The sequence below is a fragment of the Palaemon carinicauda genome, chromosome 13 (genome assembly GCF_036898095.1).
Source record: "Palaemon carinicauda isolate YSFRI2023 chromosome 13, ASM3689809v2, whole genome shotgun sequence".
NCBI lineage: Eukaryota > Metazoa > Arthropoda > Malacostraca > Decapoda > Palaemonidae > Palaemon > Palaemon carinicauda.
In genome coordinates this window covers 22,033,257-22,059,021 of record NC_090737.1, presented here as the reverse complement: position 1 = coordinate 22,059,021, position 25,765 = coordinate 22,033,257, and the positions used below count along the sequence as shown (strand labels likewise).

At 41.3% G+C, this 25,765-nt stretch overlaps 39 non-coding genes across 39 annotated transcripts; all 39 read left to right on the top strand.

The window, feature by feature from the left end:
• The first annotated feature begins 1,285 nt into the window (after positions 1-1,285).
• TRNAD-GUC (transfer RNA aspartic acid (anticodon GUC)) lies at positions 1,286-1,357 on the top strand. The gene has a single exon. It is a non-coding gene; the product is annotated as a tRNA-Asp (tRNA).
• Positions 1,358-1,811: 454 nt separating this feature from the next.
• On the top strand, positions 1,812-1,883 carry TRNAD-GUC (transfer RNA aspartic acid (anticodon GUC)). The gene has a single exon. It is a non-coding gene; the product is annotated as a tRNA-Asp (tRNA).
• A 453-nt stretch (positions 1,884-2,336) lies between these two features.
• Positions 2,337-2,408, top strand: TRNAD-GUC (transfer RNA aspartic acid (anticodon GUC)). Its single transcript has one exon. It is a non-coding gene; the product is annotated as a tRNA-Asp (tRNA).
• Positions 2,409-2,861: 453 nt separating this feature from the next.
• TRNAD-GUC (transfer RNA aspartic acid (anticodon GUC)) lies at positions 2,862-2,933 on the top strand. The gene has a single exon. It is a non-coding gene; the product is annotated as a tRNA-Asp (tRNA).
• Positions 2,934-3,386: 453 nt separating this feature from the next.
• Positions 3,387-3,458, top strand: TRNAD-GUC (transfer RNA aspartic acid (anticodon GUC)). The gene has a single exon. It is a non-coding gene; the product is annotated as a tRNA-Asp (tRNA).
• A 453-nt stretch (positions 3,459-3,911) lies between these two features.
• On the top strand, positions 3,912-3,983 carry TRNAD-GUC (transfer RNA aspartic acid (anticodon GUC)). Its single transcript has one exon. It is a non-coding gene; the product is annotated as a tRNA-Asp (tRNA).
• Positions 3,984-4,437: 454 nt separating this feature from the next.
• Positions 4,438-4,509, top strand: TRNAD-GUC (transfer RNA aspartic acid (anticodon GUC)). The gene has a single exon. It is a non-coding gene; the product is annotated as a tRNA-Asp (tRNA).
• A 453-nt stretch (positions 4,510-4,962) lies between these two features.
• Positions 4,963-5,034, top strand: TRNAD-GUC (transfer RNA aspartic acid (anticodon GUC)). Its single transcript has one exon. It is a non-coding gene; the product is annotated as a tRNA-Asp (tRNA).
• A 452-nt stretch (positions 5,035-5,486) lies between these two features.
• Positions 5,487-5,558, top strand: TRNAD-GUC (transfer RNA aspartic acid (anticodon GUC)). The gene has a single exon. It is a non-coding gene; the product is annotated as a tRNA-Asp (tRNA).
• Positions 5,559-6,011: 453 nt separating this feature from the next.
• TRNAD-GUC (transfer RNA aspartic acid (anticodon GUC)) lies at positions 6,012-6,083 on the top strand. The gene has a single exon. It is a non-coding gene; the product is annotated as a tRNA-Asp (tRNA).
• Positions 6,084-6,538: 455 nt separating this feature from the next.
• On the top strand, positions 6,539-6,610 carry TRNAD-GUC (transfer RNA aspartic acid (anticodon GUC)). The gene has a single exon. It is a non-coding gene; the product is annotated as a tRNA-Asp (tRNA).
• Positions 6,611-7,063: 453 nt separating this feature from the next.
• On the top strand, positions 7,064-7,135 carry TRNAD-GUC (transfer RNA aspartic acid (anticodon GUC)). Its single transcript has one exon. It is a non-coding gene; the product is annotated as a tRNA-Asp (tRNA).
• Positions 7,136-7,588: 453 nt separating this feature from the next.
• On the top strand, positions 7,589-7,660 carry TRNAD-GUC (transfer RNA aspartic acid (anticodon GUC)). The gene has a single exon. It is a non-coding gene; the product is annotated as a tRNA-Asp (tRNA).
• Positions 7,661-8,113: 453 nt separating this feature from the next.
• On the top strand, positions 8,114-8,185 carry TRNAD-GUC (transfer RNA aspartic acid (anticodon GUC)). The gene has a single exon. It is a non-coding gene; the product is annotated as a tRNA-Asp (tRNA).
• A 453-nt stretch (positions 8,186-8,638) lies between these two features.
• On the top strand, positions 8,639-8,710 carry TRNAD-GUC (transfer RNA aspartic acid (anticodon GUC)). Its single transcript has one exon. It is a non-coding gene; the product is annotated as a tRNA-Asp (tRNA).
• A 2,030-nt stretch (positions 8,711-10,740) lies between these two features.
• On the top strand, positions 10,741-10,812 carry TRNAD-GUC (transfer RNA aspartic acid (anticodon GUC)). Its single transcript has one exon. It is a non-coding gene; the product is annotated as a tRNA-Asp (tRNA).
• Positions 10,813-11,266: 454 nt separating this feature from the next.
• On the top strand, positions 11,267-11,338 carry TRNAD-GUC (transfer RNA aspartic acid (anticodon GUC)). The gene has a single exon. It is a non-coding gene; the product is annotated as a tRNA-Asp (tRNA).
• A 453-nt stretch (positions 11,339-11,791) lies between these two features.
• On the top strand, positions 11,792-11,863 carry TRNAD-GUC (transfer RNA aspartic acid (anticodon GUC)). The gene has a single exon. It is a non-coding gene; the product is annotated as a tRNA-Asp (tRNA).
• Positions 11,864-12,316: 453 nt separating this feature from the next.
• On the top strand, positions 12,317-12,388 carry TRNAD-GUC (transfer RNA aspartic acid (anticodon GUC)). The gene has a single exon. It is a non-coding gene; the product is annotated as a tRNA-Asp (tRNA).
• Positions 12,389-12,841: 453 nt separating this feature from the next.
• On the top strand, positions 12,842-12,913 carry TRNAD-GUC (transfer RNA aspartic acid (anticodon GUC)). The gene has a single exon. It is a non-coding gene; the product is annotated as a tRNA-Asp (tRNA).
• A 453-nt stretch (positions 12,914-13,366) lies between these two features.
• On the top strand, positions 13,367-13,438 carry TRNAD-GUC (transfer RNA aspartic acid (anticodon GUC)). The gene has a single exon. It is a non-coding gene; the product is annotated as a tRNA-Asp (tRNA).
• A 453-nt stretch (positions 13,439-13,891) lies between these two features.
• TRNAD-GUC (transfer RNA aspartic acid (anticodon GUC)) lies at positions 13,892-13,963 on the top strand. Its single transcript has one exon. It is a non-coding gene; the product is annotated as a tRNA-Asp (tRNA).
• Positions 13,964-14,417: 454 nt separating this feature from the next.
• TRNAD-GUC (transfer RNA aspartic acid (anticodon GUC)) lies at positions 14,418-14,489 on the top strand. The gene has a single exon. It is a non-coding gene; the product is annotated as a tRNA-Asp (tRNA).
• Positions 14,490-14,940: 451 nt separating this feature from the next.
• TRNAD-GUC (transfer RNA aspartic acid (anticodon GUC)) lies at positions 14,941-15,012 on the top strand. The gene has a single exon. It is a non-coding gene; the product is annotated as a tRNA-Asp (tRNA).
• Positions 15,013-15,465: 453 nt separating this feature from the next.
• TRNAD-GUC (transfer RNA aspartic acid (anticodon GUC)) lies at positions 15,466-15,537 on the top strand. Its single transcript has one exon. It is a non-coding gene; the product is annotated as a tRNA-Asp (tRNA).
• Positions 15,538-15,991: 454 nt separating this feature from the next.
• On the top strand, positions 15,992-16,063 carry TRNAD-GUC (transfer RNA aspartic acid (anticodon GUC)). The gene has a single exon. It is a non-coding gene; the product is annotated as a tRNA-Asp (tRNA).
• Positions 16,064-16,517: 454 nt separating this feature from the next.
• On the top strand, positions 16,518-16,589 carry TRNAD-GUC (transfer RNA aspartic acid (anticodon GUC)). Its single transcript has one exon. It is a non-coding gene; the product is annotated as a tRNA-Asp (tRNA).
• Positions 16,590-17,042: 453 nt separating this feature from the next.
• On the top strand, positions 17,043-17,114 carry TRNAD-GUC (transfer RNA aspartic acid (anticodon GUC)). Its single transcript has one exon. It is a non-coding gene; the product is annotated as a tRNA-Asp (tRNA).
• A 452-nt stretch (positions 17,115-17,566) lies between these two features.
• Positions 17,567-17,638, top strand: TRNAD-GUC (transfer RNA aspartic acid (anticodon GUC)). Its single transcript has one exon. It is a non-coding gene; the product is annotated as a tRNA-Asp (tRNA).
• A 452-nt stretch (positions 17,639-18,090) lies between these two features.
• Positions 18,091-18,162, top strand: TRNAD-GUC (transfer RNA aspartic acid (anticodon GUC)). Its single transcript has one exon. It is a non-coding gene; the product is annotated as a tRNA-Asp (tRNA).
• Positions 18,163-18,616: 454 nt separating this feature from the next.
• Positions 18,617-18,688, top strand: TRNAD-GUC (transfer RNA aspartic acid (anticodon GUC)). Its single transcript has one exon. It is a non-coding gene; the product is annotated as a tRNA-Asp (tRNA).
• Positions 18,689-20,191: 1,503 nt separating this feature from the next.
• Positions 20,192-20,263, top strand: TRNAD-GUC (transfer RNA aspartic acid (anticodon GUC)). The gene has a single exon. It is a non-coding gene; the product is annotated as a tRNA-Asp (tRNA).
• A 454-nt stretch (positions 20,264-20,717) lies between these two features.
• TRNAD-GUC (transfer RNA aspartic acid (anticodon GUC)) lies at positions 20,718-20,789 on the top strand. The gene has a single exon. It is a non-coding gene; the product is annotated as a tRNA-Asp (tRNA).
• A 453-nt stretch (positions 20,790-21,242) lies between these two features.
• Positions 21,243-21,314, top strand: TRNAD-GUC (transfer RNA aspartic acid (anticodon GUC)). Its single transcript has one exon. It is a non-coding gene; the product is annotated as a tRNA-Asp (tRNA).
• A 2,027-nt stretch (positions 21,315-23,341) lies between these two features.
• On the top strand, positions 23,342-23,413 carry TRNAD-GUC (transfer RNA aspartic acid (anticodon GUC)). The gene has a single exon. It is a non-coding gene; the product is annotated as a tRNA-Asp (tRNA).
• Positions 23,414-23,867: 454 nt separating this feature from the next.
• On the top strand, positions 23,868-23,939 carry TRNAD-GUC (transfer RNA aspartic acid (anticodon GUC)). Its single transcript has one exon. It is a non-coding gene; the product is annotated as a tRNA-Asp (tRNA).
• Positions 23,940-24,392: 453 nt separating this feature from the next.
• On the top strand, positions 24,393-24,464 carry TRNAD-GUC (transfer RNA aspartic acid (anticodon GUC)). The gene has a single exon. It is a non-coding gene; the product is annotated as a tRNA-Asp (tRNA).
• A 453-nt stretch (positions 24,465-24,917) lies between these two features.
• TRNAD-GUC (transfer RNA aspartic acid (anticodon GUC)) lies at positions 24,918-24,989 on the top strand. Its single transcript has one exon. It is a non-coding gene; the product is annotated as a tRNA-Asp (tRNA).
• A 453-nt stretch (positions 24,990-25,442) lies between these two features.
• Positions 25,443-25,514, top strand: TRNAD-GUC (transfer RNA aspartic acid (anticodon GUC)). The gene has a single exon. It is a non-coding gene; the product is annotated as a tRNA-Asp (tRNA).
• Positions 25,515-25,765: the final 251 nt, after the last annotated feature.

The window sequence follows — 25,765 nt, the reverse complement described above, 5'->3', positions numbered from 1 at the left end:
TCTAGTTTATAATTCCCATGCTAGATTTTCCAGAAATATGGGAGCGGGTCAAGGTGGCCAGACCAACCCTGGAAAATATACATACCATACTGAAAACTTTACTTGTAGATTTTTCATTCATTCCAAAAAATTTCTCCTGGATATTCGTCCTTTAACTCTCTAGTTGACACCCATTTCCTTTTTCTGGCTTGACATCTCAATAGCAGGACTCTCTGAAATGAGCATGTTCACCAGTCCTCGGTAGTATAGTGGTGAGTATCCCCGCCTGTCACGCGGGAGGCCAGGGTTCGATTCCCCGCCGGGGAGGCAATTACCTTTTTGATATAGAAATTATCAGAAGGCTTGATTGAAGCATAGATATGCACAGAAACCTAACCTGGAGATTATGTTCTTGTGAATTGCTACTACTCAGGAATGGGAGCTTTAAATAACAAAAGTCTACTTCCAACCTTCATCTTACACGTATGCTGAGAACCTTAAAAAGTGAACTTTAGTCCAAGGAAAATGTAATGATGATGCTTGTTCTCTAGTTTATAATTGCCATGCTATATTTTCCAGAAATATGGGAGCGGGTCAAAGTGGCCAGACCAACCCTGGAAAATATACATACCATACTGAAAATTCTACTTGTAGATTTTTCATTCATTCCAAAAAAATTCTCCTGGATATTCATTCTTTTTACTCTCTAGTTGACACCCATTTCTTTTTTCTGGCTTGACATCTCAATAGCAGGACTCTCTGAAATGAGCATGTTCACCAGTCCTCGGTAGTATAGTGGTGAGTATCCCCGCCTGTCACGCGGGAGGCCGGGGTTCGATTCCCCGCCAGGGAGGCAATTACCTTTTTGATATAGAAATTATCAGAAGGCTTGATTGAAGCATAGATATGCACAGAAACCTAACCTGGAGATGATGTTCTTGTGAATTGCTATTACTCAGGAATGGGAGCTTTAAATAACAAAAGTCTACTTCCAACCTTCATCTTACACGTATGCTGAGAACCTTGAAAAGTGAACTTTAGTCCAAGGAAAACGTAATGATGATGCTTGTTCTCTAGTTTACGATTGCCATGCTAGATTTTCCAGAAATATGGGAGCGAGTCAAGGTGGCCAGACCAACCCTGGAAAATATACATACCATACTGAAAAGTCTACTTGTAGATTTTTCATTCATTCCAAAAAATTTCTCCTGGATATTCATTCTTTAACTCTCTAGTTGACACCCATTTCCTTTTTCTGGCTTGACATCTCAATAGCAGGACTCTCTGAAATGAGCATATTCACCAGTCCTCGGTAGTATAGTGGTGAGTATCCCCGCCTGTCACGCGGGAGGCCGGGGTTCGATTCCCCGCCGGGGAGGCAATTACCTTTTTGAGATAGAAATTATCAGAAGGGTTGATTGAAGCATAGATATGCACAGAAACCTAACCTGGAGATGATGTTCTTGTGAATTGCTATTACTCAGGAATGGGAGCTTTAAATAACAAAAGTCTACTTCCAACCTTCATCTTACACGTATGCTGAGAACCTTAAAAAGTGAACTTTAGTCCAAGGAAAACGTAATGATGATGCTTGTTCTCTAGTTTACGATTGCCATGCTAGATTTTCCAGAAATATGGGAGCGGGTCAAAGTGGCCACACCAACCCTGGAAAATATACATACCATACTGAAAAGTCTACTTGTAGATTTTTCATTCATTCCAAAAAATTTCTCCTGGATATTCATTCTTTTTACTCTCTAGTTGACACCCATTTCTTTTTTCTGGCTTGACATCTCAATAGCAGGACTCTCTGAAATGAGCATGTTCACCAGTCCTCGGTAGTATAGTGGTGAGTATCCCCGCCTGTCACGCGGGAGGCCGGGGTTCGATTCCCCGCCGGGGAGGCAATTACCTTTTTGATATAGAAATTATCAGAAGGCTTGATTGAAGCATAGATATGCACAGAAACCTAACCTGGAGATTATGTTCTTGTGAATTGCTATTACTCAGGAATGGGAGCTTTAAATAACAAAAGTCTACTTCCAACCTTCATCTTACACGTATGCTGAGAACCTTAAAAAGTGAACTTTAGTCCAAGGAAAACGTAATGATGATGCTTGTTCTCTAGTTTACGATTGCCATGCTAGATTTTCCAGAAATATGGGAGCTGGTCAAGGTGGCCAGACCAACCCTAGAAAATATACATACCATACTGAAAAGTCTACTTGTAGATTTTTCCTTCATTCCAAAAAATTTCTCCTGGATATTCATTCTTTAACTCTCTAGTTGACACCCATTTCCTTTTTCTGGCTTGACATCTCAATAGCAGGACTCTCTGAAATGAGCATGTTCACCAGTCCTCGGTAGTATAGTGGTGAGTATCCCCGCCTGTCACGCGGGAGGCCGGGGTTCGATTCCCCGCCGGGGAGGCAATTACCTTTTTGATATAGAAATTATCAGAAGGCTTGATTGAAGCATAAATATGCACAGAAACCTAACCTGGAGATGATGTTCTTGTGAATTGCTACTACTCAGGAATGGGAGCTTTAAATAACATAAGTCTACTTCCAACCTTCATCTTACACGTATGCTGAGAACCTTAAAAAGTGAACTTTAGTCCAAGGAAAACGTAATGATGATGCTTGTTCTCTAGTTTACGATTGCCATGCTAGATTTTCCAGAAATATGGGAGCGGGTCAAGGTGGCCACACCAACCCTGGAAAATATACATACCATACTGAAAAGTCTACTTGTAGATTTTTCATTCATTCCAAAAAATTTCTCCTGGATATTCATTCTTTGACTCTCTAGTTGACACCCATTTCCTTTTTCTGGCTTGACATCTCAATAGCAGGACTCTCTGAAATGAGCATGTTCACCAGTCCTCGGTAGTATAGTGGTGAGTATCCCCGCCTGTCACGCGGGAGGCCGGGGTTCGATTCCCCGCCGGGGAGGCAATTACCTTTTTGATATAGAAATTATCAGAAGGCTTGATTGAAGCATAGATATGCACAGAAACCTAACCTGGAGATTATGTTCTTGTGAATTGCTATTACTCAGGAATGGGAGCTTTAAATAACAAAAGTCTACTTCCAACCTTCATCTTACACGTATGCTGAGAACCTTAAAAAGTGAACTTTAGTCCAAGGAAAACGTAATGATGATGCTTGTTCTCTAGTTTACGATTGCCATGCTAGATTTTCCAGAAATATGGGAGCGGGTCAAGGTGGCCAGACCAACCCTGGAAAATATACATACCATACTGAAAAGTCTACTTGTAGATTTTTCATTCATTCCAAAAAATTTCTCCTGGATATTCATTCTTTAACTCTCTAGTTGACACCCATTTCCTTTTTCTGGCTTGACATCTCAATAGCAGGACTCTCTGAAATGAGCATGTTCACCAGTCCTCGGTAGTATAGTGGTGAGTATCCCCGCCTGTCACGCGGGAGGCCGGGGTTCGATTCCCCGCCGGGGAGGCAATTACCTTTTTGATATAAAATTATCAGAAGGCTTGATTGAAGCATAGATATGCACAGAAACCTAACCTGGAGATGATGTTCTTGTGAATTGCTATTACTCAGGAATGGGAGCTTTAAATAACAAAAGTCTACTTCCAACCTTCATCTTACACGTATGCTGAGAACCTTAAAAAGTGAACTTTAGTCCAAGGAAAACGTAATGATGATGCTTGTTCTCTAGTTTACGATTGCCATGCTAGATTTTCCAGAAATATGGGAGCGGGTCAAGGTGGCCAGACCAACCCTGGAAAATATACATACCATACTGAAAAGTCTACTTGTAGATTTTTCATTCATTCCAAAAAATTTCTCCTGGATATTCATTCTTTTTACTCTCTAGTTGACACCCATTTCCTTTTTCTGGCTTGACATCTCAATAGCAGGACTCTCTGAAATGAGCATGTTCACCAGTCCTCGGTAGTATAGTGGTGAGTATCCCCGCCTGTCACGCGGGAGGCCGGGGTTCGATTCCCCGCCGGGGAGGCAATTACCTTTTTGAGATAGAAATTATCAGAAGGCTTGATTGAAGCATAGATATGCACAGAAACCTAACCTGGAGATTATGTTCTTGTGAATTGCTATTACTCAGGAATGGGAGCTTTAAATAACAAAAGTCTACTTCCAACCTTCATCTTACACGTATGCTGAGAACCTTAAAAAGTGAACTTTAGTCCAAGGAAAACGTAATGATGATGCTTGTTCTCTAGTTTACGATTGCCATGCTAGATTTTCCAGAAATATGGGAGCGGGTCAAGGTGGCCAGACCAACCCTGGAAAATATACATACCATACTGAAAAGTCTACTTGTAGATTTTTCATTCATTCCAAAAAATTTCTCCTGGATATTCATTCTTTTTACTCTCTAGTTGACACCCATTTCCTTTTTCTGGCTTGACATCTCAATAGCAGGACTCTCTGAAATGAGCATGTTCACCAGTCCTCGGTAGTATAGTGGTGAGTATCCCCGCCTGTCACGCGGGAGGCCGGGGTTCGATTCCCCGCCGGGGAGGCAATTACCTTTTTGATATAGAAATTATCAGAAGGCTTGATTGAAGCATAGATATGCACAGAAACCTAACCTGGAGATGATGTTCTTGTGAATTGCTATTACTCAGGAATGGGAGCTTTAAATAACAAAAGTCTACTTCCAACCTTCATCTTACACGTATGCTGAGAACCTTAAAAAGTGAACTTTAGTCCAAGGAAAACGTAATGATGATGCTTGTTCTCTAGTTTACGATTGCCATGCTAGATTTTCCAGAAATATGGGAGCGGGTCAAGGTGGCCACACCAACCCTGGAAAATATACATACCATACTGAAAACTTTACTTGTAGATTTTTCCTTCATTCCAAAAAATTTCTCCTGGATATTCATTCTTTAACTCTCTAGTTGACACCCATTTCCTTTTTCTGGCTTGACATCTCAATAGCAGGACTCTCTGAAATGAGCATGTTCACCAGTCCTCGGTAGTATAGTGGTGAGTATCCCCGCCTGTCACGCGGGAGGCCGGGGTTCGATTCCCCGCCGGGGAGGCAATTACCTTTTTGATATAGAAATTATCAGAAGGCTTGATTGAAGCATAGATATGCACAGAAACCTAACCTGGAGATTATGTTCTTGTGAATTGCTACTACTCAGGAATGGGAGCTTTAAATAACAAAGTCTACTTCCAACCTTCATCTTACACGTATGCTGAGAACCTTAAAAAGTGAACTTTAGTCCAAGGAAAACGTAATGATGATGCTTGTTCTCTAGTTTACGATTGCCATGCTAGATTTTCCAGAAATATGGGAGCGGGTCAAGGTGGCCAGACCAACCCTGGAAAATATACATACCATACTGAAAAGTCTACTTGTAGATTTTTCATTCATTCCAAAAAATTTCTCCTGGATATTCATTCTTTAACTCTCTAGTTGACACCCATTTCCTTTTTCTGGCTTGACATCTCAATAGCAGGACTCTCTGAAATGAGCATGTTCACCAGTCCTCGGTAGTATAGTGGTGAGTATCCCCGCCTGTCACGCGGGAGGCCGGGGTTCGATTCCCCGCCGGGGAGGCAATTACCTTTTTGATATAGAAATTATCAGAAGGCTTGATTGAAGCATAGATATGCACAGAAACCTAACCTGGAGATGATGTTCTTGTGAATTGCTATTACTCAGGAATGGGAGCTTTAAATAACAAAAGTCTACTTCCAACCTTCATCTTACACGTATGCTGAGAACCTTAAAAAGTGAACTTTAGTCCAAGGAAAACGTAATGATGATGCTTGTTCTCTAGTTTACGATTGCCATGCTAGATTTTCCAGAAATATGGGAGCGGGTCAAGGTGGCCAGACCAACCCTGGAAAATATACATACCATACTGAAAACTTTACTTGTAGATTTTTCATTCATTCCAAAAAATTTCTCCTGGATATTCATCCTTTAACTCTCTAGTTGACACCCATTTCCTTTTTCTGGCTTGACATCTCAATAGCAGGACTCTCTGAAATGAGCATGTTCACCAGTCCTCGGTAGTATAGTGGTGAGTATCCCCGCCTGTCACGCGGGAGGCCGGGGTTCGATTCCCCGCCGGGGAGGCAATTACCTTTTTGATATAGAAATTATCAGAAGGCTTGATTGAAGCATAGATATGCACAGAAACCTAACCTGGAGATGATGTTCTTGTGAATTGCTATTACTCAGGAATGGGAGCTTTAAATAACAAAAGTCTACTTCCAACCTTCATCTTACACGTATGCTGAGAACCTTAAAAAGGTGAACTTTAGTCCAAGGAAAACGTAATGATGATGCTTGTTCTCTAGTTTACGATTGCCATGCTATATTTTCCAGAAATATGGGAGCGGGTCAAGGTGGCCAGACCAACCCTGGAAAATATACATACCATACTGAAAATTCTACTTGTAGATTTTTCATTCATTCCAAAAAAATTCTCCTGGATATTCATTCTTTTTACTCTCTAGTTGACACCCATTTCCTTTTTCTGGCTTGACATCTCAATAGCAGGACTCTCTGAAATGAGCATGTTCACCAGTCCTCGGTAGTATAGTGGTGAGTATCCCCGCCTGTCACGCGGGAGGCCGGGGTTCGATTCCCCGCCGGGGAGGCAATTACCTTTTTGAGATAGAAATTATCAGAAGGCTTGATTGAAGCATAGATATGCACAGAAACCTAACCTGGAGATGATGTTCTTGTGAATTGCTATTACTCAGGAATGGGAGCTTTAAATAACATAAGTCTACTTCCAACCTTCATCTTACACGTATGCTGAGAACCTTAAAAAGTGAACTTTAGTCCAAGGAAAACGTAATGATGATGCTTGTTCTCTAGTTTACGATTGCCATGCTAGATTTTCCAGAAATATGGGAGCGGGTCAAGGTGGCCAGACCAACCCTGGAAAATATACATACCATACTGAAAAGTCTACTTGTAGATTTTTCATTCATTCCAAAAAATTTCTCCTGGATATTCATTCTTTAACTCTCTAGTTGACACCCATTTCCTTTTTCTGGCTTGACATCTCAATAGCAGGACTCTCTGAAATGAGCATGTTCACCAGTCCTCGGTAGTATAGTGGTGAGTATCCCCGCCTGTCACGCGGGAGGCCGGGGTTCGATTCCCCGCCGGGGAGGCAATTACCTTTTTGATATAGAAATTATCAGAAGGCTTGATTGAAGCATAGATATGCACAGAAACCTAACCTGGAGATGATGTTCTTGTGAATTGCTATTACTCAGGAATGGGAGCTTTAAATAACAAAAGTCTACTTCCAACCTTCATCTTACACGTATGCTGAGAACCTTAAAAGGTGAACTTTAGTCCAAGGAAAACGTAATGATGATGCTTGTTCTCTAGTTTACGATTGCCATGCTAGATTTTCCAGAAATATGGGAGCGGGTCAAGGTGGCCACACCAACCCTGGAAAATATACATACCATACTGAAAACTTTACTTGTAGATTTTTCATTCATTCCAAAAAAATTTCCCTGGATATTCATCCTTTAACTCTCTAGTTGACACCCATTTCCTTTTTCTGGCTTGACATCTCAATAGCAGGACTCTCTGAAATGAGCATGTTCACCAGTCCTCGGTAGTATAGTGGTGAGTATCCCCGCCTGTCACGCGGGAGGCCGGGGTTCGATTCCCCGCCGGGGAGGCAATTACCTTTTTGATATAGAAATTATCAGAAGGCTTGATTGAAGCATAGATATGCACAGAAACCTAACCTGGAGATTATGTTCTTGTGAATTGCTATTACTCAGGAATGGGAGCTTTAAATAACAAAAGTCTACTTCCAACCTTCATCTTACACGTATGCTGAGAACCTTAAAAAGTGAACTTTAGTCCAAGGAAAACGTAATGATGATGCTTGTTCTCTAGTTTACGATTGCCATGCTAGATTTTCCAGAAATATGGGAGCGGGTCAAGGTGGCCAGACCAACCCTGGAAAATATACATACCATACTGAAAACTCTACTTGTAGATTTTTCATTCATTCCAAAAAATTTCTCCTGGATATTCATTCTTTAACTCTCTAGTTGACACCCATTTCCTTTTTCTGGCTTGACATCTCAATAGCAGGACTCTCTGAAATGAGCATGTTCACCAGTCCTCGGTAGTATAGTGGTGAGTATCCCCGCCTGTCACGCGGGAGGCCGGGGTTCGATTCCCCGCCGGGGAGGCAATTACCTTTTTGATATAGAAATTATCAGAAGGCTTGATTGAAGCATAGATATGCACAGAAACCTAACCTGGAGATGATGTTCTTGTGAATTGCTATTACTCAGGAATGGGAGCTTTAAATAACAAAAGTCTACTTCCAACCTTCATCTTACACGTATGCTGAGAACCTTAAAAGGTGAACTTTAGTCCAAGGAAAACGTAATGATGATGCTTGTTCTCTAGTTTACGATTGCCATGCTAGATTTTCCAGAAATATGGGAGCGGGTCAAGGTGGCCAGACCAACCCTGGAAAATATACATACCATACTGAAAACTTTACTTGTAGATTTTTCATTCATTCCAAAAAATTTCTCCTGGATATTCATCCTTTAACTCTCTAGTTGACACCCATTTCCTTTTTCTGGCTTGACATCTCAATAGCAGGACTCTCTGAAATGAGCATGTTCACCAGTCCTCGGTAGTATAGTGGTGAGTATCCCCGCCTGTCACGCGGGAGGCCGGGGTTCGATTCCCCGCCGGGGAGGCAATTACCTTTTTGATATAGAAATTATCAGAAGGCTTGATTGAAGCATAGATATGCACAGAAACCTAACCTGGAGATGATGTTCTTGTGAATTGCTATTACTCAGGAATGGGAGCTTTAAATAACAAAAGTCTACTTCCAACCTTCATCTTACACGTATGCTGAGAACCTTAAAAGGTGAACTTTAGTCCAAGGAAAACGTAATGATGATGCTTGTTCTCTAGTTTACGATTGCCATGCTAGATTTTCCAGAAATATGGGAGCGGGTCAAGGTGGCCAGACCAACCCTGGAAAATATACATACCATACTGAAAATTCTACTTGTAGATTTTTCATTCATTCCAAAAAAATTCTCCTGGATATTCATTCTTTTTACTCTCTAGTTGACACTCATTTCTTTTTTCTGGCTTGACATCTCAATAGCAGGACTCTCTGAAATGAGCATGTTCACCAGTCCTCGGTAGTATAGTAGTGAGTATCCCCGCCTGTCACGCGGGAGGCCGGGGTTCGATTCCCCGCCGGGGAGGCAATTACCTTTTTGATATAGAAATTATCAGAAGGCTTGATTGAAGCATAGATATGCACAGAAACCTAACCTGGAGATGATGTTCTTGTGAATTGCTATTACTCAGGAATGGGAGCTTTAAATAACAAAAGTCTACTTCCAACCTTCATCTTACACGTATGCTGAGAACCTTAAAAGGTGAACTTTAGTCCAAGGAAAATGTAATGATGATGCTTGTTCTCTAGTTTATAATTCCCATGCTAGATTTTCCAGAAATATGGGAGCGGGTCAAGGTGGCCAGACCAACCCTGGAAAATATACATACCATACTGAAAACTTTACTTGTAGATTTTTCATTCATTCCAAAAAATTTCTCCTGGATATTCGTCCTTTAACTCTCTAGTTGACACCCATTTCCTTTTTCTGGCTTGACATCTCAATAGCAGGACTCTCTGAAATGAGCATGTTCACCAGTCCTCGGTAGTATAGTGGTGAGTATCCCCGCCTGTCACGCGGGAGGCCAGGGTTCGATTCCCCGCCGGGGAGGCAATTACCTTTTTGATATAGAAATTATCAGAAGGCTTGATTGAAGCATAGATATGCACAGAAACCTAACCTGGAGATTATGTTCTTGTGAATTGCTACTACTCAGGAATGGGAGCTTTAAATAACAAAAGTCTACTTCCAACCTTCATCTTACACGTATGCTGAGAACCTTAAAAAGTGAACTTTAGTCCAAGGAAAATGTAATGATGATGCTTGTTCTCTAGTTTATAATTGCCATGCTATATTTTCCAGAAATATGGGAGCGGGTCAAAGTGGCCAGACCAACCCTGGAAAATATACATACCATACTGAAAATTCTACTTGTAGATTTTTCATTCATTCCAAAAAAATTCTCCTGGATATTCATTCTTTTTACTCTCTAGTTGACACCCATTTCTTTTTTCTGGCTTGACATCTCAATAGCAGGACTCTCTGAAATGAGCATGTTCACCAGTCCTCGGTAGTATAGTGGTGAGTATCCCCGCCTGTCACGCGGGAGGCCGGGGTTCGATTCCCCGCCAGGGAGGCAATTACCTTTTTGATATAGAAATTATCAGAAGGCTTGATTGAAGCATAGATATGCACAGAAACCTAACCTGGAGATGATGTTCTTGTGAATTGCTATTACTCAGGAATGGGAGCTTTAAATAACAAAAGTCTACTTCCAACCTTCATCTTACACGTATGCTGAGAACCTTGAAAAGTGAACTTTAGTCCAAGGAAAACGTAATGATGATGCTTGTTCTCTAGTTTACGATTGCCATGCTAGATTTTCCAGAAATATGGGAGCGAGTCAAGGTGGCCAGACCAACCCTGGAAAATATACATACCATACTGAAAAGTCTACTTGTAGATTTTTCATTCATTCCAAAAAATTTCTCCTGGATATTCATTCTTTAACTCTCTAGTTGACACCCATTTCCTTTTTCTGGCTTGACATCTCAATAGCAGGACTCTCTGAAATGAGCATATTCACCAGTCCTCGGTAGTATAGTGGTGAGTATCCCCGCCTGTCACGCGGGAGGCCGGGGTTCGATTCCCCGCCGGGGAGGCAATTACCTTTTTGAGATAGAAATTATCAGAAGGGTTGATTGAAGCATAGATATGCACAGAAACCTAACCTGGAGATGATGTTCTTGTGAATTGCTATTACTCAGGAATGGGAGCTTTAAATAACAAAAGTCTACTTCCAACCTTCATCTTACACGTATGCTGAGAACCTTAAAAAGTGAACTTTAGTCCAAGGAAAACGTAATGATGATGCTTGTTCTCTAGTTTACGATTGCCATGCTAGATTTTCCAGAAATATGGGAGCGGGTCAAAGTGGCCACACCAACCCTGGAAAATATACATACCATACTGAAAAGTCTACTTGTAGATTTTTCATTCATTCCAAAAAATTTCTCCTGGATATTCATTCTTTTTACTCTCTAGTTGACACCCATTTCTTTTTTCTGGCTTGACATCTCAATAGCAGGACTCTCTGAAATGAGCATGTTCACCAGTCCTCGGTAGTATAGTGGTGAGTATCCCCGCCTGTCACGCGGGAGGCCGGGGTTCGATTCCCCGCCGGGGAGGCAATTACCTTTTTGATATAGAAATTATCAGAAGGCTTGATTGAAGCATAGATATGCACAGAAACCTAACCTGGAGATTATGTTCTTGTGAATTGCTATTACTCAGGAATGGGAGCTTTAAATAACAAAAGTCTACTTCCAACCTTCATCTTACACGTATGCTGAGAACCTTAAAAAGTGAACTTTAGTCCAAGGAAAACGTAATGATGATGCTTGTTCTCTAGTTTACGATTGCCATGCTAGATTTTCCAGAAATATGGGAGCTGGTCAAGGTGGCCAGACCAACCCTAGAAAATATACATACCATACTGAAAAGTCTACTTGTAGATTTTTCCTTCATTCCAAAAAATTTCTCCTGGATATTCATTCTTTAACTCTCTAGTTGACACCCATTTCCTTTTTCTGGCTTGACATCTCAATAGCAGGACTCTCTGAAATGAGCATGTTCACCAGTCCTCGGTAGTATAGTGGTGAGTATCCCCGCCTGTCACGCGGGAGGCCGGGGTTCGATTCCCCGCCGGGGAGGCAATTACCTTTTTGATATAGAAATTATCAGAAGGCTTGATTGAAGCATAAATATGCACAGAAACCTAACCTGGAGATGATGTTCTTGTGAATTGCTACTACTCAGGAATGGGAGCTTTAAATAACATAAGTCTACTTCCAACCTTCATCTTACACGTATGCTGAGAACCTTAAAAAGTGAACTTTAGTCCAAGGAAAACGTAATGATGATGCTTGTTCTCTAGTTTACGATTGCCATGCTAGATTTTCCAGAAATATGGGAGCGGGTCAAGGTGGCCACACCAACCCTGGAAAATATACATACCATACTGAAAAGTCTACTTGTAGATTTTTCATTCATTCCAAAAAATTTCTCCTGGATATTCATTCTTTGACTCTCTAGTTGACACCCATTTCCTTTTTCTGGCTTGACATCTCAATAGCAGGACTCTCTGAAATGAGCATGTTCACCAGTCCTCGGTAGTATAGTGGTGAGTATCCCCGCCTGTCACGCGGGAGGCCGGGGTTCGATTCCCCGCCGGGGAGGCAATTACCTTTTTGATATAGAAATTATCAGAAGGCTTGATTGAAGCATAGATATGCACAGAAACCTAACCTGGAGATTATGTTCTTGTGAATTGCTATTACTCAGGAATGGGAGCTTTAAATAACAAAAGTCTACTTCCAACCTTCATCTTACACGTATGCTGAGAACCTTAAAAAGTGAACTTTAGTCCAAGGAAAACGTAATGATGATGCTTGTTCTCTAGTTTACGATTGCCATGCTAGATTTTCCAGAAATATGGGAGCTGGTCAAGGTGGCCAGACCAACCCTAGAAAATATACATACCATACTGAAAACTTTACTTGTAGATTTTTCCTTCATTCCAAAAAATTTCTCCTGGATATTCATTCTTTAATTCTCTAGTTGACACCCATTTCCTTTTTCTGGCTTGACATCTCAATAGCAGGACTCTCTGAAATGAGCATGTTCACCAGTCCTCGGTAGTATAGTGGTGAGTATCCCCGCCTGTCACGCGGGAGGCCGGGGTTCGATTCCCCGCCGGGGAGGCAATTACCTTTTTGGGATAGAAATTATCAGAAGGCTTGATTGAAGCATAGATATGCACAGAAACCTAACCTGGAGATTATGTTCTTTTAATTGCTACTATTCAGGAATGGGAGCTTTAAATAACATAAGTCTACTTCCAACCTTCATCTTACACGTATGCTGAGAACCTTAAAAAGTGAACTTTAGTCCAAGGAAAACGTAATGATGATGCTTGTTCTCTAGTTTACGATTGCCATGCTAGATTTTCCAGAAATATGGGAGCGGGTCAAGGTGGCCAGACCAACCCTGGAAAATATACATACCATACTGAAAAGTCTACTTGTAGATTTTTCATTCATTCCAAAAAATTTCTCCTGGATATTCATTCTTTTTACTCTCTAGTTGACACCCATTTCCTTTTTCTGGCTTGACATCTCAATAGCAGGACTCTCTGAAATGAGCATGTTCACCAGTCCTCGGTAGTATAGTGGTGAGTATCCCCGCCTGTCACGCGGGAGGCCGGGGTTCGATTCCCCGCCGGGGAGGCAATTACCTTTTTGATATAGAAATTATCAGAAGGCTTGATTGAAGCATAGATATGCACAGAAACCTAACCTGGAGATGATGTTCTTGTGAATTGCTATTACTCAGGAATGGGAGCTTTAAATAACAAAAGTCTACTTCCAACCTTCATCTTACACGTATGCTGAGAACCTTAAAAAGTGAACTTTAGTCCAAGGAAAACGTAATGATGATGCTTGTTCTCTAGTTTACGATTGCCATGCTAGATTTTCCAGAAATATGGGAGCGGGTCAAGGTGGCCAGACCAACCCTGGAAAATATACATACCATACTGAAAAGTCTACTTGTAGATTTTTCATTCATTCCAAAAAAATTCTCCTGGATATTCATTCTTTAACTCTCTAGTTGACACCCATTTCCTTTTTCTGGCTTGACATCTCAATAGCAGGACTCTCTGAAATGAGCATGTTCACCAGTCCTCGGTAGTATAGTGGTGAGTATCCCCGCCTGTCACGCGGGAGGCCGGGGTTCGATTCCCCGCCGGGGAGGCAATTACCTTTTTGATATAGAAATTATCAGAAGGCTTGATTGAAGCATAGATATGCACAGAAACCTAACCTGGAGATGATGTTCTTGTGAATTGCTATTACTCAGGAATGGGAGCTTTAAATAACATAAGTCTACTTCCAACCTTCATCTTACACGTATGCTGAGAACCTTAAAAAGTGAACTTTAGTCCAAGGAAAACGTAATGATGATGCTTGTTCTCTAGTTTACGATTGCCATGCTAGATTTTCCAGAAATATGGGAGCGGGTCAAGGTGGCCACACCAACCCTGGAAAATATACATACCATACTGAAAACTTTACTTGTAGATTTTTCATTCATTCCAAAAAAATTTCTCCTGGATATTCATTCTTTAACTCTCTAGTTGACACCCATTTCCTTTTTCTGGCTTGACATCTCAATAGCAGGACTCTCTGAAATGAGCATGTTCACCAGTCCTCGGTAGTATAGTGGTGAGTATCCCCGCCTGTCACGCGGGAGGCCGGGGTTCGATTCCCCGCCGGGGAGGCAATTACCTTTTTGATATAGAAATTATCAGAAGGCTTGATTGAAGCATAGATATGCACAGAAACCTAACCTGGAGATTATGTTCTTGTGAATTGCTACTACTCAGGAATGGGAGCTTTAAATAACAAAAGTCTACTTCCAACCTTCATCTTACACGTATGCTGAGAACCTTAAAAAGTGAACTTTAGTCCAAGGAAAATGTAATGATGATGCTTGTTCTCTAGTTTACGATTGCCATGCTAGATTTTCCAGAAATATGGGAGCGGGTCAAGGTGGCCAGACCAACCCTGGAAAATATACATACCATACTGAAAACTACTTGTAGATTTTTCATTCATTCCAAAAAATTTCTCCTGGATATTCATCCTTTAACTCTCTAGTTGACACCCATTTCCTTTTTCTGGCTTGACATCTCAATAGCAGGACTCTCTGAAATGAGCATGTTCACCAGTCCTCGGTAGTATAGTGGTGAGTATCCCCGCCTGTCACGCGGGAGGCCGGGGTTCGATTCCCCGCCGGGGAGGCAATTACCTTTTTGATATAGAAATTATCAGAAGGCTTGATTGAAGCATAGATATGCACAGAAACCTAACCTGGAGATGATGTTCTTGTGAATTGCTATTACTCAGGAATGGGAGCTTTAAATAACAAAAGTCTACTTCCAACCTTCATCTTACACGTATGCTGAGAACCTTAAAAGGTGAACTTTAGTCCAAGGAAAACGTAATGATGATGCTTGTTCTCTAGTTTACGATTGCCATGCTAGATTTTCCAGAAATATGGGAGCGGGTCAAGGTGGCCAGACCAACCCTGGAAAATATACATACCATACTGAAAACTTTACTTGTAGATTTTTCATTCATTCCAAAAAATTTCTCCTGGATATTCATCCTTTAACTCTCTAGTTGACACCCATTTCCTTTTTCTGGCTTGACATCTCAATAGCAGGACTCTCTGAAATGAGCATGTTCACCAGTCCTCGGTAGTATAGTGGTGAGTATCCCCGCCTGTCACGCGGGAGGCCGGGGTTCGATTCCCCGCCGGGGAGGCAATTACCTTTTTGATATAGAAATTATCAGAAGGCTTGATTGAAGCATAGATATGCACAGAAACCTAACCTGGAGATGATGTTCTTGTGAATTGCTATTACTCAGGAATGGGAGCTTTAAATAACAAAAGTCTACTTCCAACCTTCATCTTACACGTATGCTGAGAACCTTAAAAAGTGAACTTTAGTCCAAGGAAAATGTAATGATGATGCTTGTTCTCTAGTTTACGATTGCCATGCTATATTTTCCAGAAATATGGGAGCGGGTCAAGGTGGCCAGACCAACCCTGGAAAATATACATACCATACTGAAAATTCTACTTGTAGATTTTTCATTCATTCCAAAAAAATTCTCCTGGATATTCATTCTTTTTACTCTCTAGTTGACACCCATTTCCTTTTTCTGGCTTGACATCTCAATAGCAGGACTCTCTGAAATGAGCATGTTCACCAGTCCTCGGTAGTATAGTGGTGAGTATCCCCGCCTGTCACGCGGGAGGCCGGGGTTCGATTCCCCGCCGGGGAGGCAATTACCTTTTTGATATAGAAATTATCAGAAGGCTTGATTGAAGCATAGATATGCACAGAAACCTAACCTGGAGATGATGTTCTTGTGAATTGCTATTACTCAGGAATGGGAGCTTTAAATAACAAAAGTCTACTTCCAACCTTCATCTTACACGTATGCTGAGAACCTTAAAAAGTGAACTTTAGTCCAAGGAAAACGTAATGATGATGCTTGTTCTCTAGTTTACGATTGCCATGCTAGATTTTCCAGAAATATGGGAGCGGGTCAAGGTGGCCAGACCAACCCTGGAAAATATACATACCATACTGAAAAGTCTACTTGTAGATTTTTCATTCATTCCAAAAAATTTCTCCTGGATATTCATTCTTTTTACTCTCTAGTTGACACCCATTTCCTTTTTCTGGCTTGACATCTCAATAGCAGGACTCTCTGAAATGAGCATGTTCACCAGTCCTCGGTAGTATAGTGGTGAGTATCCCCGCCTGTCACGCGGGAGGCCGGGGTTCGATTCCCCGCCGGGGAGGCAATTACCTTTTTGATATAGAAATTATCAGAAGGCTTGATTGAAGCATAGATATGCACAGAAACCTAACCTGGAGATGATGTTCTTGTGAATTGCTATTACTCAGGAATGGGAGCTTTAAATAACAAAAGTCTACTTCCAACCTTCATCTTACACGTATGCTGAGAACCTTAAAAGGTGAACTTTAGTCCAAGGAAAACGTAATGATGATGCTTGTTCTCTAGTTTACGATTGCCATGCTAGATTTTCCAGAAATATGGGAGCGGGTCAAGGTGGCCACACCAACCCTGGAAAATATACATACCATACTGAAAACTTTACTTGTAGATTTTTCATTCATTCCAAAAAAATTTCCCTGGATATTCATCCTTTAACTCTCTAGTTGACACCCATTTCCTTTTTCTGGCTTGACATCTCAATAGCAGGACTCTCTGAAATGAGCATGTTCACCAGTCCTCGGTAGTATAGTGGTGAGTATCCCCGCCTGTCACGCGGGAGGCCGGGGTTCGATTCCCCGCCGGGGAGGCAATTACCTTTTTGATATAGAAATTATCAGAAGGCTTGATTGAAGCATAGATATGCACAGAAACCTAACCTGGAGATTATGTTCTTGTGAATTGCTACTACTCAGGAATGGGAGCTTTAAATAACAAAAGTCTACTTCCAACCTTCATCTTACACGTATGCTGAGAACCTTAAAAAGTGAACTTTAGTCCAAGGAAAATGTAATGATGATGCTTGTTCTCTAGTTTACGATTGCCATGCTAGATTTTCCAAAATATGGGAGCGGGTCAAGGTGGCCAGACCAACCCTGGAAAATATACATACCATACTGAAAACTCTACTTGTAGATTTTTCATTCATTCCAAAAAATTTCTCCTGGATATTCATTCTTTAACTCTCTAGTTGACACCCATTTCCTTTTTCTGGCTTGACATCTCAATAGCAGGACTCTCTGAAATGAGCATGTTCACCAGTCCTCGGTAGTATAGTGGTGAGTATCCCCGCCTGTCACGCGGGAGGCCGGGGTTCGATTCCCCGCCGGGGAGGCAATTACCTTTTTGATATAGAAATTATCAGAAGGCTTGATTGAAGCATAGATATGCACAGAAACCTAACCTGGAGATGATGTTCTTGTGAATTGCTATTACTCAGGAATGGGAGCTTTAAATAACAAAAGTCTACTTCCAACCTTCATCTTACACGTATGCTGAGAACCTTAAAAGTGAACTTTAGTCCAAGGAAAACGTAATGATGATGCTTGTTCTCTAGTTTACGATTGCCATGCTAGATTTTCCAGAAATATGGGAGCGGGTCAAGGTGGCCAGACCAACCCTGGAAAATATACATACCATACTGAAAACTTTACTTGTAGATTTTTCATTCATTCCAAAAAATTTCTCCTGGATATTCATTCTTTAACTCTCTAGTTGACACCCATTTCCTTTTTCTGGCTTGACATCTCAATAGCAGGACTCTCTGAAATGAGCATGTTCACCAGTCCTCGGTAGTATAGTGGTGAGTATCCCCGCCTGTCACGCGGGAGGCCGGGGTTCGATTCCCCGCCGGGGAGGCAATTACCTTTTTGATATAGAAATTATCAGAAGGCTTGATTGAAGCATAGATATGCACAGAAACCTAACCTGGAGATGATGTTCTTGTGAATTGCTATTACTCAGGAATGGGAGCTTTAAATAACAAAAGTCTACTTCCAACCTTCATCTTACACGTATGCTGAGAACCTTAAAAAGTGAACTTTAGTCCAAGGAAAACGTAATGATGATGCTTGTTCTCTAGTTTACGATTGCCATGCTAGATTTTCCAGAAATATGGGAGCGGGTCAAGGTGGCCAGACCAACCCTGGAAAATATACATACCATACTGAAAATCTACTTGTAGATTTTTCATTCATTCCAAAAAAATTTCTCCTGGATATTCATTCTTTTTACTCTCTAGTTGACACCCATTTCTTTTTTCTGGCTTGACATCTCAATAGCAGGACTCTCTGAAATGAGCATGTTCACCAGTCCTCGGTAGTATAGTGGTGAGTATCCCCGCCTGTCACGCGGGAGGCCGGGGTTCGATTCCCCGCCGGGGAGGCAATTACCTTTTTGATATAGAAATTATCAGAAGGCTTGATTGAAGCATAGATATGCACAGAAACCTAACCTGGAGATGATGTTCTTGTGAATTGCTATTACTCAGGAATGGGAGCTTTAAATAACAAAAGTCTACTTCCAACCTTCATCTTACACGTATGCTGAGAACCTTAAAAGTGAACTTTAGTCCAAGGAAAACGTAATGATGATGCTTGTTCTCTAGTTTACGATTGCCATGCTAGATTTTCCAGAAATATGGGAGCGGGTCAAGGTGGCCAGACCAACCCTGGAAAATATACATACCATACTGAAAACTTTACTTGTAGATTTTTCATTCATTCCAAAAAATTTCTCCTGGATATTCGTCCTTTAACTCTCTAGTTGACACCCATTTCCTTTTTCTGGCTTGACATCTCAATAGCAGGACTCTCTGAAATGAGCATGTTCACCAGTCCTCGGTAGTATAGTGGTGAGTATCCCCGCCTGTCACGCGGGAGGCCAGGGTTCGATTCCCCGCCGGGGAGGCAATTACCTTTTTGATATAGAAATTATCAGAAGGCTTGATTGAAGCATAGATATGCACAGAAACCTAACCTGGAGATTATGTTCTTGTGAATTGCTACTACTCAGGAATGGGAGCTTTAAATAACAAAAGTCTACTTCCAACCTTCATCTTACACGTATGCTGAGAACCTTAAAAAGTGAACTTTAGTCCAAGGAAAATGTAATGATGATGCTTGTTCTCTAGTTTATAATTGCCATGCTATATTTTCCAGAAATATGGGAGCGGGTCAAAGTGGCCAGACCAACCCTGGAAAATATACATACCATACTGAAAATTCTACTTGTAGATTTTTCATTCATTCCAAAAAAATTCTCCTGGATATTCATTCTTTTTACTCTCTAGTTGACACCCATTTCTTTTTTCTGGCTTGACATCTCAATAGCAGGACTCTCTGAAATGAGCATGTTCACCAGTCCTCGGTAGTATAGTGGTGAGTATCCCCGCCTGTCACGCGGGAGGCCGGGGTTCGATTCCCCGCCAGGGAGGCAATTACCTTTTTGATATAGAAATTATCAGAAGGGTTGATTGAAGCATAGATATGCACAGAAACCTAACCTGGAGATGATGTTCTTGTGAATTGCTATTACTCAGGAATGGGAGCTTTAAATAACAAAAGTCTACTTCCAACCTTCATCTTACACGTATGCTGAGAACCTTGAAAAGTGAACTTTAGTCCAAGGAAAACGTAATGATGATGCTTGTTCTCTAGTTTACGATTGCCATGCTAGATTTTCCAGAAATATGGGAGCGAGTCAAGGTGGCCAGACCAACCCTGGAAAATATACATACCATACTGAAAAGTCTACTTGTAGATTTTTCATTCATTCCAAAAAATTTCTCCTGGATATTCATTCTTTAACTCTCTAGTTGACACCCATTTCCTTTTTCTGGCTTGACATCTCAATAGCAGGACTCTCTGAAATGAGCATATTCACCAGTCCTCGGTAGTATAGTGGTGAGTATCCCCGCCTGTCACGCGGGAGGCCGGGGTTCGATTCCCCGCCGGGGAGGCAATTACCTTTTTGAGATAGAAATTATCAGAAGGGTTGATTGAAGCATAGATATGCACAGAAACCTAACCTGGAGATGATGTTCTTGTGAATTGCTATTACTCAGGAATGGGAGCTTTAAATAACAAAAGTCTACTTCCAACCTTCATCTTACACGTATGCTGAGAACCTTAAAAAGTGAACTTTAGTCCAAGGAAAACGTAATGATGATGCTTGTTCTCTAGTTTACGATTGCCATGCTAGATTTTCCAGAAATATGGGAGCGGGTCAAAGTGGCTACACCAACCCTGGAAAATATACATACCATACTGAAAAGTCTACTTGTAGATTTTTCATTCATTCCAAAAAATTTCTCCTGGATATTCATTCTTTTTACTCTCTAGTTGACACCCATTTCTTTTTTCTGGCTTGACATCTCAATAGCAGGACTCTCTGAAATGAGCATGTTCACCAGTCCTCGGTAGTATAGTGGTGAGTATCCCCGCCTGTCACGCGGGAGGCCGGGGTTCGATTCCCCGCCGGGGAGGCAATTACCTTTTTGATATAGAAATTATCAGAAGGCTTGATTGAAGCATAGATATGCACAGAAACCTAACCTGGAGATTATGTTCTTGTGAATTGCTATTACTCAGGAATGGGAGCTTTAAATAACAAAAGTCTACTTCCAACCTTCATCTTACACGTATGCTGAGAACCTTAAAAAGTGAACTTTAGTCCAAGGAAAACGTAATGATGATGCTTGTTCTCTAGTTTACGATTGCCATGCTAGATTTTCCAGAAATATGGGAGCTGGTCAAGGTGGCCAGACCAACCCTAGAAAATATACATACCATACTGAAAAGTCTACTTGTAGATTTTTCCTTCATTCCAAAAACTTTCTCCTGGATATTCATTCTTTAACTCTCTAGTTGACACCCATTTCCTTTTTCTGGCTTGACATCTCAATAGCAGGACTCTCTGAAATGAGCATGTTCACCAGTCCTCGGTAGTATAGTGGTGAGTATCCCCGCCTGTCACGCGGGAGGCCGGGGTTCGATTCCCCGCCGGGGAGGCAATTACCTTTTTGATATAGAAATTATCAGAAGGCTTGATTGAAGCATAAATATGCACAGAAACCTAACCTGGAGATGATGTTCTTGTGAATTGCTACTACTCAGGAATGGGAGATTTGAATAACATAAGTCTACTTCCAACCTTCATCTTACACGTATGCTGAGAACCTTAAAAAGTGAACTTTAGTCCAAGGAAAACGTAATGATGATGCTTGTTCTCTAGTTTACGATTGCCATGCTAGATTTTCCAGAAATATGGGAGCGGGTCAAGGTGGCCACACCAACCCTGGAAAATATACATACCATACTGAAAAGTCTACTTGTAGATTTTTCATTCATTCCAAAAAATTTCTCCTGGATATTCATTCTTTGACTCTCTAGTTGACACCCATTTCCTTTTTCTGGCTTGACATCTCAATAGCAGGACTCTCTGAAATGAGCATGTTCACCAGTCCTCGGTAGTATAGTGGTGAGTATCCCCGCCTGTCACGCGGGAGGCCGGGGTTCGATTCTCCGCCGGGGAGGCAATTACCTTTTTGATATAGAAATTATCAGAAGGCTTGATTGAAGCATAGATATGCACAGAAACCTAACCTGGAGATTATGTTCTTGTGAATTGCTATTACTCAGGAATGGGAGCTTTAAATAACAAAAGTCTACTTCCAACCTTCATCTTACACGTATGCTGAGAACCTTAAAAAGTGAACTTTAGTCCAAGGAAAACGTAATGATGATGCTTGTTCTCTAGTTTACGATTGCCATGCTAGATTTTCCAGAAATATGGGAGCTGGTCAAGGTGGCCAGACCAACCCTAGAAAATATACATACCATACTGAAAACTTTACTTGTAGATTTTTCCTTCATTCCAAAAAATTTCTCCTGGATATTCATTCTTTAATTCTCTAGTTGACACCCATTTCCTTTTTCTGGCTTGACATCTCAATAGCAGGACTCTCTGAAATGAGCATGTTCACCAGTCCTCGGTAGTATAGTGGTGAGTATCCCCGCCTGTCACGCGGGAGGCCGGGGTTCAATTCCACGCCGGGGAGGCAATTACCTTTTTGGGATAGAAATTATCAGAAGGCTTGATTGAAGCATAGATATGCACAGAAACCTAACCTGGAGATTATGTTCTTTTAATTGCTACTATTCAGGAATGGGAGCTTTAAATAACATAAGTCTACTTCCAACCTTCATCTTACACGTATGCTGAGAACCTTAAAAAGTGAACTTTAGTCCAAGGAAAATGTAATGATGATGCTTGTTCTCTAGTTTATAATTCCTATGCTAGATTTTCCAGAAATATGGGAGCGGGTCAAGGTGGCCAGACCAACCCTGGAAAATATACATACCATACTGAAAAGTCTACTTGTAGATTTTTCATTCATTCCAAAAAATTTCTCCTGGATATTCATCCTTTAACTCTCTAGTTGACACCCATTTCCTTTTTCTGGCTTGACATCTCAATAGCAGGACTCTCTGAAATGAGCATGTTCACCAGTCCTCGGTAGTATAGTGGCGAGTATCCCCGCCTGTCACGCGGGAGGCCGGGGTTCGATTCCCCGCCGGGGAGGCAATTACCTTTTTGATATAAAAATTATCAGAAGGTTTGATTGCAGCATAGATATGCACAGAAACCTAACCTGGAGATGATGTTCTTGTGAATTGCTATTACTCAGGAATGGGAGCTTTAAATAACAAAAGTCTACTTCCAACCTTCATCTTACACGTATGCTGAGAACCTTGAAAGGTGAACTTTAGTCCAAGGAAAACGTAATGATGATGCTTGTTCTCTAGTTTACGATTGCCATGCTAGATTTTCCAGAAATATGGGAGCGGGTCAAGGTGGCCAGACCAACCCTGGAAAATATACATACCATACTGAAAACTTTACTTGTAGATTTTTCATTCATTCCAAAAAAATTCTCCTGGATATTCATCCTTTAACTCTCTAGTTGACACCCATTTCCTTTTTCTGGCTTCACATCTCAATAGCAGGACTCTCTGAAATGAGCATGTTCACCAGTCCTCGGTAGTATAGTGGTGAGTATCCCCGCCTGTCACGCGGGAGGCCGGGGTTCGATTCCCCGCCGGGGAGGCAATTACCTTTTTGAGATAGAAATTATCAGAAGGGTTGATTGAAGCATAGATATGCACAGAAACCTAACCTGGAGATGATGTTCTTGTGAATTGCTATTACTCAGGAATGGGAGCTTTAAATAACATAAGTCTACCTCCAACCTTCATCTTACACGTATGCTGAGAACCTTAAAAAGTGAACTTTAGTCCAAGGAAAACGTAATGATGATGCTTGTTCTCTAATTTACGATTGCCATGCTAGATTTTCCAGAAATATGGGAGCGGGTCAAGGTGGCCAGACCAACCCTGGAAAATATACATACCATACTGAAAAGTCTACTTGTAGATTTTTAATTCATTCCAAAAAAATTCTCCTGGATATTCATTCTTTTTACTCTCTAGTTGACACCCATTTCCTTTTTCTGGCTTGACATCTCAATAGCAGGACTCTCTGAAATGAGCATGTTCACCAGTCCTCGGTAGTATAGTGGTGAGTATCCCCGCCTGTCACGCGGGAGGCCGGGGTTCGATTCCCCGCCGGGGAGGCAATTACCTTTTTGATATAGAAATTATCAGAAGGCTTGATTGAAGCATAGATATGCACAGAAACCTAACCTGGAGATGATGTTCTTGTGAATTGCTATTACTCAGGAATGGGAGCTTTAAATAACAAAAGTCTACTTCCAACCTTCATCTTACACGTATGCTGAGAACCTTAAAAGGTGAACTTTAGTCCAAGGAAAACGTAATGATGATGCTTGTTCTCTAGTTTACGATTGCCATGCTAGATTTTCCAGAAATAGGGGAGCGGGTCAAGGTGGCCACACCAACCCTGGAAAATATACATACCATACTGAAAACTTTACTTGTAGATTTTTCATTCATTCCAAAAAAATTTCCCTGGATATTCATCCTTTAACTCTCTAGTTGACACCCATTTCCTTTTTCTGGCTTGACATCTCAATAGCAGGACTCTCTGAAATGAGCATGTTCACCAGTCCTCGGTAGTATAGTGGTGAGTATCCCCGCCTGTCACGCGGGAGGCCGGGGTTCGATTCCCCGCCGGGGAGGCAATTACCTTTTTGATATAGAAATTATCAGAAGGCTTGATTGAAGCATAGATATGCACAGAAACCTAACCTGGAGATTATGTTCTTGTGAATTGCTACTACTCAGGAATGGGAGCTTTAAATAACAAAAGTCTACTTCCAACCTTCATCTTACACGTATGCTGAGAACCTTAAAAAGTGAACTTTAGTCCAAGGAAAATGTAATGATGATGCTTGTTCTCTAGTTTACGATTGCCATGCTAGATTTTCCAAAAATATGGGAGCGGGTCAAGGTGGCCAGACCAACCCTGGAAAATATACATACCATACTGAAAACTCTACTTGCAGATTTTTCATTCATTCCAAAAAATTTCTCATGGATATTCATTCTTTAACTCTCTAGTTGACACCCATTTCCTTTTTCTGGCTTGACATCTCAATAGCAGGACTCTCTGAAATGAGCATGTTCACCAGTCCTCGGTAGTATAGTGGTGAGTATCCCCGCCTGTCACGCGGGAGGCCGGGGTTCGATTCCCCGCCGGGGAGGCAATTACCTTTTTGATATAGAAATTATCAGAAGGCTTGATTGAAGCATAGATATGCACAGAAACCTAACCTGGAGATGATGTTCTTGTGAATTGCTATTACTCAGGAATGGGACCTTTAAATAACAAAAGTCTACTTCCAACCTTCATCTTACACGTATGCTGAGAACCTTAAAAGGTGAACTTTAGTCCAAGGAAAACGTAATGATGATGCTTGTTCTCTAGTTTACGATTGCCATGCTAGATTTTCCAGAAATATGGGAGCGGGTCAAGGTGGCCAGACCAACCCTGGAAAATATACATACCATAATGAAAACTTTACTTGTAGATTTTTCATTCATTCCAAAAAATTTCTCCTGGATATTCATCCTTTAACTCTCTAGTTGACACCCATTTCCTTTTTCTGGCTTGACATCTCAATAGCAGGACTCTCTGAAATGAGCATGTTCACCAGTCCTCGGTAGTATAGTGGTGAGTATCCCCGCCTGTCACGCGGGAGGCCGGGGTTCGAATCCCCGCCGGGGAGGCAATTACCTTTTTGATATAGAAATTATCAGAAGGCTTGATTGAAGCATAGATATGCACAGAAACCTAACCTGGAGATTATGTTCTTGTGAATTGCTACTACTCAGGAATGGGAGCTTTAAATAACAAAAGTCTACTTCCAACCTTCTTCTTACACGTATGCTGAGAACCTTAAAAAGTGAACTTTAGTCCAAGGAAAATGTAATGATGATGCTTGTTCTCTAGTTTACGATTGCCATGCTAGATTTTCCA